Here is a 9,477-nt window from a genome sequence, read left to right as displayed (position 1 = left end):
TCATAATCTGCCTATAGTGGAATGATTATTGAGGTACCACGTGATCTATTTCTGTTCACTGTGTCCTTATACAGAGGCTTCGGAAGATGGTTCAATTCAGAAGGGGGATCGGGGAAGGGGTGGAGGCAGACATCGAATGCAGTGGGACATATATGAAAATATCGCTAAGATTATGTTTAAGATTATAATACGAAAGGAGTGGGTGACAGGCATGGGGTCAGTGGGATATGTGACATTCATTTCAGGGGAACCACCGCCAACATCTTGGAGAGAAAATAATCCATGTGTCTTTCTTAACACAAATTTTCAGTTAATAACGTCTTGGAACAAAAGAGCAATTTTGAATAATACTTGTCATATATTGTTTAGTAACAAAGAGACTTCCTAATTAAAAGGTCATTTTTATGTTACAACACTTAAAAATGGTTCTTTTACGTAAATAGGAGCATTTCTCATTATATGAATCAATAGAAATGTTACCCTGGTCGTATATGTGAGCAGATGGAGTAAATGAGAGAACAAGATTGACAATACTGGTTGTTGTTATTTTGTGATGTAAAACAACACCCAGTTGGGAAAAGTTTTTCAATATTGTACTGTTTCCCGCTTCAGAGCACTCGTATTGTCAGTGTGAGCAGTATGAATATCATCTTTCTATCATATGAAGGCCAGGAACTGTTTTACTGTCAATGTAAATGTATTGAAGCATGATGGGAGGACAGTTTAGAGAGGTATTAGCATTAGGAAATTGTCCAAACTGCATGGCTGAGAATATATTAAGTACGATCAATATTCCAAAATGATATGTAAGTAATCTAAATACAGGGATGAATAGCCAAACGGAGGCAAGCAGAGTAGGTTAAGGTTCTTATAACATTAACATACAATAAAGACCAAACAATCCAATTCACTGAAAATGTATAAATACAGAGTACACTGAAAACTTAAATTGGTTCACCGACTAACATAACGCTAGTCCATCTGGTGCCTCTCCCGACTAACATAGCCTTAGTCAGTTGCTATACCGGCTAATTTATTCCTTAGTCAGTTGGATTTCTTAGTCGGTCATCTTAATCCGTCAGTTTAGTCGATCAACAATTTCTTAGTCGGTAAATGTATATTAGTCAGTTACATTAGTTGGTGACATTAGTCGGTCTTTACCGACTAATTTATATGAGCCACCGACTAGTCTATAGCAGGTTTTACATTAGTCAGGATGGTGCCTCTCCCGACTAACCTTTCTTAGTCGGTATCGACTGACTAGTTGCACTGACTAGAATCACTGAAAGAAAAGAGAGCAGAAGAAACACAAATAATGTGTACGTTGGCAGTATTTATTTCTGATAAAACTTCTGATGTCTACAAAGGCTGACTTCCGACAGATAGAGAAGAAATCACTGTAAACAAAAATCTGAAAATATGATTTTATTCCAACAAAGTTAAGAGAAGTTAATGGATCAAACATGAATCGCAAAAGTATAGCACTGCACAATAATGCAAAGTTGAAATCTTGGGCAAGGGTTCCTCATGACTTTCGTTTTAATTAAAGTGGTACCCCAAATCGACACCAGTTAAGTCTTCACGAACAAAGAGTGTTTCTCTTTACTACAAATGGCCTCCCACTTGTCTTCAGGAAGCCAAAATCTGCACCATTATTGACCTGTGAACAGAAAATATGATATACGTGTAAGCACAGATACAGATATAGCACATGATAACTCACATTATCATAAACATACATTTACATTAAAATTTTATAACATATTGGGAGGTATACATTTAAATCTAGGTCCCTCAAATTATAAGCCAGGAATAGCAGCATAGCATAACACCAAGTTATTTTTCAAAGCTTAATAATTATGTTACTCATGTTAATAATGATCCCAATAGACCGGGAGCCCAGAGCATGGGCGGCGATCATGGGGGGGGGGGGACGGGGGGACATATCCCCCCAATATTTTAGGTGGGGGGATATAGTATCTAATATCCCCCCCCCAATATTTGGTGGCATAGTTTTTTTGAAGCATATGTTTTTTTTTTTTTTGTTGATATCGCTAGTAATTTCAAAATAGGAAATGCTTAGATGCAATTTACAAGGCCTGGGAAGTGCCATTTCCAGCGATCTGGGAGGCATTTTCGGCCAAACTTTTCTTTGGCGCTTCGCGCCAACTTATGGTGGCGCTTCGCTTAGAAAGTCTGGGTGCAAGCTTTGGCCCTCCCTTGGCAAATTCCTCGCAAGGCGCCTGTCTAACCGTGTCACAATTTGTAACTATACATGACCGAAAGTAGTTTTTACTTTTTTTCTCGAAATGAATAGCTAGATGGATCGCATCCGTAATGAAATTTGGTTTGCCTCTTGTGTATGAGTATAAGTACGTACAATCATATATATGATCCACATCGATATGGGTTCACTGGGTTTCCAATTTGGCCTGTTTCCTACAAGATTTCTAACCGCAGGTGCGTAGCCAAGGGAGGGGGGGCGAAGGATGGAGACCGCCCCTCCCCCTCGAGCATATTTTTTTGGTATTTTCTATGATATCGAAGTTTTATATAGTAGCCGTTATAAGAGGTTTTAATATTTGTACACCAATAATTTAACTGTGTTAGAATTTTCAAAAGTTCCTTGACGAACATTCTTCATCATACTTTCCCTCTACTCGTGCAATTTTGACCGGTCTGTTAGGGGTTGAGGGGGGTTTTCTATATTGGTTGTCCATAGATGAAATTTTGTGTAACATTATGGGTATGTTTGAAGTGAATTTATTATTCAAATTCTGAACAAATAATGGGCTTAAAACCTTGAAAAGTGGGGCTGAGAATTTTGTGGGGCGTTACGTAGAATTACCTACAAAAGCAATGATCCACTGGAGATGCAATGAGGTGGAACATGATGTGTGACTGGTGACAATCTTGAAAAAAAGGTATGAATGAGTTTCATATACAGGAATGCATTGTGAACATTGTGATGTACCAGGCAATCGGTTACCTTCCCAGCTAACCAAACCCTCTGGACTCCCGCTCTACAGATCAGTGAAAATTTGACCAAACTTATGAAGCTTGCACGTAAATGATATACTAGACTGTTTTTTTTTTTTTAAAACAGGTTATGAAAAGTATCTTTAATATCATTAAACAGTTGGGTACAATAGTTAAACTCACTCTTCCATCTTTTTTCTCTATAGTACTTGTTCCTTTGCTTTTTCGACTCTTGGATAAACTCTTTTGTTCTGCGAAGGGTACCAATATATCATCTTAAAACATGTCTTTAAGCCATATATAACACAGTTCTCCTCTTCTGTTGTTGCCTCCACACTGGTGTCGTACATCACAGGAAACCTCACCCTTGACTTAGATATTTGGCTTTTCAATTCCTGCTGGAAAGAAGAAACAGCAAAGTATTCATCATTTGAAAAAAAAATAAATAAAGATGTCACCACAAAGTTATGTGAGATTTGCTTCCACTATAGTCTCAAAAAAACAATCCCAAAGTTTGAAGCAGACTGTATAAAGCTGAAAATTTGAACGAGAGTGTCATCACCATTGCAACCAGAATCAAATGCCCAGAATACAGAGATAATAAAACATGGGCTAAATCTTTGTTTGTTTTTATGATCTTTAAAAATATAAAATTTTAGAAACAGAAATGCACTGAGCCAACTTATTTATAGGCCTAATCGTTTTTAGTTGTTATTTTGCTTGCTCACATAACAAGCCTGTTTAGACCTAGGCTAGAGGAGAATCAGTACTTTGTTACACTAAGTTTGTCTACGGTCGTTTTGATTTAGTCTTACTAGTAGTACTAAAGTATATAATGGACCGGCGAAGACTAGAGAATACCCAGAGTTTTAGCAACTGCGTTAAACTGTATCATCTGATCTATTATTTACGCCAATGAGTTTCATTCAATCTAGGATCAAAAAGAGAAAACTAATTAATCTTAACCTTTAAACTTCGCTACTAAACAGATATGCTTGAATTACAAATACATGTCAAAAAAACATCATAATCTAAGAATCGATGCATATACATACACATAAACAGAATAATTTGAATTCGCGCAAGTGAACCCTGCACTACATTGGACAGTAAAAAAACGTGCAATTAGACCAAACTAAACATACTAAATTTTCCGTTACTTCTACATAAAATATCAATACAAATACAGCAACTTACTCTTTTGGCAGTATACTAAAAGCACATGTTATAATAACTTCAGACTATCAAGCTTTCCTGAGAAAAAAACGGTTAATACTTCTTACAGTAAGCAAGTCGACCGTGAAGGAATGTCGCAATTGTTTCCTGGGCGTGACCGGAAATTAAATACTAAAAAATGATAAATGAAAAGGTTAAATAGAACTGAAGCGTGCATCCTGACTGCTCGCAACATATAATACCGTTGACTAGCCAACATAATTTGTTCAGCCTACTGTGACTGTACGTTTGAAGGTCTAGCCTTGCTTATTCAATATCACAAAGCCTACCCATTTAGATTCACATGGGAAATTACAGGAAATCTTTACCAAATGAGTGTAGACTTCAAATAAACTATTGAGACTTACAGTTCCAGCATTTGTTTGGGAATAAATTAGAAGATTATGTGCCACTGTTCAATCTAGCCCAATACACACATAACACATTGTTAATTGGTGTTTAGAATGCACACTTTAGTGTTGAGAATGCACTGCAGTACCCAGTAGAAGCCTATAGGCTACTCACTGTCATTGCACTTGTGTATTGCGAAACGCCAGCGTGACAACGGTAGCGTTACACTAACCATAATACAGTACTAGTGCCAGTGGCCTAACAATTAACTTTAATTTTACCTTCAAGTGAAAGGAATAACAGGTAGGCCGACGATGGCAGTTAATACCTCCATTCTTCTAAAGACCTTCTTGGGTGATTTACGGTTGAAAGTTGCTTAGAGTGATCGTATAAAACTATGCCAAGTCCAGCAAGCTGCCGTTGCCTCTCGGTTTCCAAATTGAAGTGAATCGAATTGGGTTAAAATACATTAGTCCGTCGACACCGACTAAGCTACGATTATGGCGTAAATCGGGTGTCCGTATCGTTCTTAGTCCATGGGTTAAAATACCTTAGTCCGTCGCCACCGACTTAGCTGCGATTATATTTCCCTTAGTCAGTGTAAACTGACTAAGAAGAAGCGATGAAACGAAGATTTTTGCAAGTCCGTGTGCATTGACTAACGTTACAGACAACGTTATTCCGTGGCAATATTGACTAGTGTATTTTTTCAGTGTATGTGTATAGATGTACACAACAAGATACACTCTAAAAACACCAGGAGTTGCGTTTATATGCTACCCTATATATCCTGGTGGTTTTCACCAAGTTGCCTGGTAAATGAGATTTTAACAAAATCCTGGTAGATATTACCAGGAAAGCCTGGTTAAATTTTGTGGTGAAATTTTACATTGTCCTGGTTAATATCAATAGGTATTTTACCTCATTCCTGGTGATATTAACCAACATTTCCTGGTTGATGCTAATACATCCTGGTTAATATCAATGGTTATTTCACCTCATTCCTGGTGATCTAAACCAACATTTCCTGGTTGATGCTAATACTGTCCTGGTTAATATCAATGGGTATTCACCAGATTCCTGGTGATATTAACCAACATTTTCCTGGTAGATGCTAATACATCCTGGTCAATATCAATGGGTATTTCATCTTATTCCTGGTGATATTAACCAACATTTCCTGGTTGATGCTAATACTATCCTGGTTAATATCAATGGGTAATCACCTCATTCCTGGTGATATTAACTAACATTTACTGCTTGATGCTAATACTATCCTGCTTAATATCATGAAATATTTCACATTTTTCCTGGTCAAATTAACCAACATTTGCTGGTTGATGCTAATACATCCTGGTTAATATCATGAAATATTTCACCCCTTTCCTGGTCAAATTTACCAACATTTCCTGGTTGATGCTAATACATCCTGGTAAATATCATAAAATATTTCACCTCTTTCCTGGTCAAATTTACCACTTTTCTTTGTTGGTGCTAATACTATCCTGGTTAACATTCACAGAATGTTCCAACCCTTTCTGGTTAAATTAAACAACATTTCCTGGTTGATGTCACCATTATCCTGGTTAATATTAAACTGATTTTCCACCTCATTCCTGATTAAATCACCTCTTTCCTTGTTAATACTATTGGGTATGCTACCTTATTTTCTATTTAAGTTGCAATGCATTCAAATTGAGAAAAAGCAAACATAAATTGTAAAAAAAACATGATCAATGTTACTGATAGCTTTATTTGCAACTCCATCACTTTTTAATTTTGAGTACTAAGTGAACTTTCGCAATTTAGTTTAATTAATTCCTCAAATATTTATACAATGAATTAATAAAAGAAATGCAATACAGAAATCAAAATTTTGAAGACATATTTACATCATAACCATTGTCACATGCTGAAGCTCTGATTGCTCGAAATCAGCTGTGAAATTTTCCACCTCTTACCGAGACCTTGATCAGCACTTTTGCACAAGGATACAACTTGAAAATCACTTGAACAGTTCCAGTACAGAACAAGAAATGGAACCTATACCTGTCTATTGAAAAACTTGATCAAAGCCTCTCTCCCTATAACCTTTGTTACGACAAAATTCAGCCCTGGGTCATTAGCTTCTTTTCTTTTAAGGTATGCTGTATTAGCCCCAAATATGCTAGATATTCAAATGTGGTCACCTTTGGTCAGAATTCTTAAACTGTTTTTTTTTACAACCTATAAGGAAATTTTCCCATTCAGTCATCTTGTGCGTTCCTTAAAAATGTCTGAGAACAATTGGAGAGTAAAGACCTCCAGAAAGGTACTTTGTGAATTTAATTATTTACTTATTGGTAATTAATTAACACTTTTAATTTAATTCCCCTATATTTTACCACTTTGCACAGGCAAACCAAACATCTGCAAGGCAATTAGTAGGCTTCCAACGATACCATTAATGTTTTAGTCATACGCTCATCTTTGGACCTCACATACTTGTGCAAATTATTTTAACTCCAATAGAAAGTGGTAAGTTAAGCTTATTATAATCACAAGAAAGATTAATTTGAAAAGATTTTGAGCTAACAGTTAAGTAGTTAAAGAATAGACCAAAGTGTTCTTGAACATGAAATTTCTGAAACTCCGATCTTGAATGACAATAATTATGGTCACGTTTTGCATACATCCACATGTCCGTCCGTTTCCAAACAATTAACTAAACCGACCCCTAAATGACCTTTGACATAAAATTCCTGAGCACTTCCACATGTCTCTTCATCACATGCCATCTATGCAAGTTTCATTGAAGTTGTACCAACAGGTATTATCAATTATGGAGAGAGATCAATTGAAATGAAAAACATCAAATTGTTTCTCATAAAAACAGCTACAATCACATTCTTGATCATCCAAGCCAAAGACATCCTTCTACTACTGCAAAGCTGTGTAACTTGGTAGCCTCTCTCAATTTCTCATTTTTCACCTCTTCCAGTTTGTGCAAATCTAGGAAAGAAATGAAACAATTAAAGTATTAATTGGTGTGTTAACGAACTCGAATGAAAAAGAAGATGAATCGCTTTCTTCAGTCTGCTTGTTTTTGCCATTCTTTTTGAAAACCTTATTTTTTTTATCACTTTCAGTTGTAGAAAAGGAATAAATTGCATTAGCCTGTCTTTTATAGCAAGTGCAGTAACAGACTGTATTGGCAGACAATAACAGATTCTTCACGGTCGTTTCCTCGGATCTTTTTTGACAAACAAGAAAATGGAGATTTAAGTACACACAGCCTGTGTTGGTGAACTTGACATACCAAATGCATAAAAGGCGAAGGTCAAATGTGTAAATGTGCATTACACGATTGGAACAAAAAGAGTCAATAGTGTTATTTACAGCACTTAGCCTAAAGTTAAACCAAAGGGTGTGATATACTGGTTCAACATTGTTTCTGTTGCATTTTTCTGGTAGATGAAGGTAAGAGCACTGCAAGCTCTCTATCAAGCAATTTTCTCTTCGCTTTAGACAAATTTGTTGCCATGCTTTGCAAAGTCCTGTTGCTTCTGGCTGACATCTCAGTAAACAAATTGTTCAATTTCCTTAATTTTCTTACAGATCTAAACTGGTTCCACTATACCAATAATCAGTGGGCTATCAGCAGCACAATTCCTTGTAGATTAAACATAAATCTAAAAAATAAAACTTACTTGTTTTACATGTATGAATGATTGCAAGGATGCACCCTTGCACCCTTCGATGTTGAAATTCCCCAAAACAACAGAGTGACAAGAGAAAATGCCAAGTTCATCTGCAACAAAAGATTTGTGAAATTGTTTAAATTTGATACAGTAAAATACCATTCACTGAAAGATTACATCTTCTCCCAACCCCACCCCCCCCCCCCTCCCCATTTCCAAGATAGCCAAGGTATCTCACTGCTCTATGATAACAATTTTAAAAAGGACTGACACTTACTGAAGGCCATGGTCACACTTTTTGTTTATACCATGGAGAAATAAAACTACAAGTCAGGGACTTGCCATCTGCAATACAGAATGTAGGATATGCTTAGAATAGTGTACAATTATATGTTGTACAGTCCTGATTTGGCCTTTCTGTTTTGAAATTTCTAAGATACATGCACTTTAATTTAACTGAATTTCACTATCACAAGAAAATTCATCTAATGTAAAATTGATGACTTCGCAGTGGATTCAAGTTATGCTGCCACATTTTGCGAAGAGTAAGAGATCAATATTGTGCAAAGATAAATCGATATCATTTAACACTTAAATAGGAGGAAGCGTATGGAAGTATGATCGAGATAATGGTATATTGCAATGATAGCAGTGACCTCAATTGACCTCTACATGCATAACTTATGCATGGTATCAATCACCTTGCAACTCATTTTTGTGTTCGACTTTTGACTTGATGGTATGAGTTGTAGTTGCTCAATTTGTGTATAGAGATATTTTATTTAATAGTAGTACTCAACAGTATTCAGTTGCAATTATATTGAACAACACTTACCATCATAGGGCTAAGTAAACTGCAGCCTACAGATTTTTCATGTAGTTTGCAAGTACGGTAATGGAAGGCTCGAGGTTGTATGTTTCATGGCTGTTACCTCCTCTTGGGACAATTCTACCATGTCTGGCAAACAAAATAACACATAACAGCAGAAAGAGTTATTTATTTTTGCAACTAACAGAAGCCGGTCACCTTTGTTAGAAAATAGTTTCAAAGTGAAACAAAACAATTACATTAACCGTCTTTGAGTTTTGTACCATGTTTAAATACTTATCAGTTTGTATCTATACAAAATTTTCTCCCATGAAAACTGTATATGTGTCCCTCTTTGAATGTTCAGAAAATCAATGCCATAAGGAAAACTGTTATGGGCAGTTCGGTTTATTGAGATTTACACCAATTTCATGATCTGCTGTG

The 9,477-nt window shown here is 36.2% G+C and overlaps 1 long non-coding RNA gene across 1 annotated transcript; it reads right to left on the bottom strand.

Moving 5' to 3' along the window:
* Nucleotides 1-7,180: 7,180 nt before the first annotated feature.
* Nucleotides 7,181-9,149, bottom strand: LOC139970178 (uncharacterized). Its single transcript, XR_011794065.1, has 3 exons — nt 9,061-9,149; nt 8,235-8,335; nt 7,181-7,536 (listed from the first exon to the last, which is right to left on the bottom strand). It is a non-coding gene; the product is annotated as an uncharacterized lncRNA (long non-coding RNA).
* Nucleotides 9,150-9,477: the final 328 nt, after the last annotated feature.

This window comes from Apostichopus japonicus, chromosome 7, assembly GCF_037975245.1.
Source record: "Apostichopus japonicus isolate 1M-3 chromosome 7, ASM3797524v1, whole genome shotgun sequence".
In the NCBI taxonomy this organism is placed as follows: Eukaryota; Metazoa; Echinodermata; class Holothuroidea; order Aspidochirotida; family Stichopodidae; genus Apostichopus; species Apostichopus japonicus.
The sequence above is the reverse complement of the archived record's forward strand: the minus strand, read 5'-3'. Positions and strand labels throughout refer to the sequence as shown.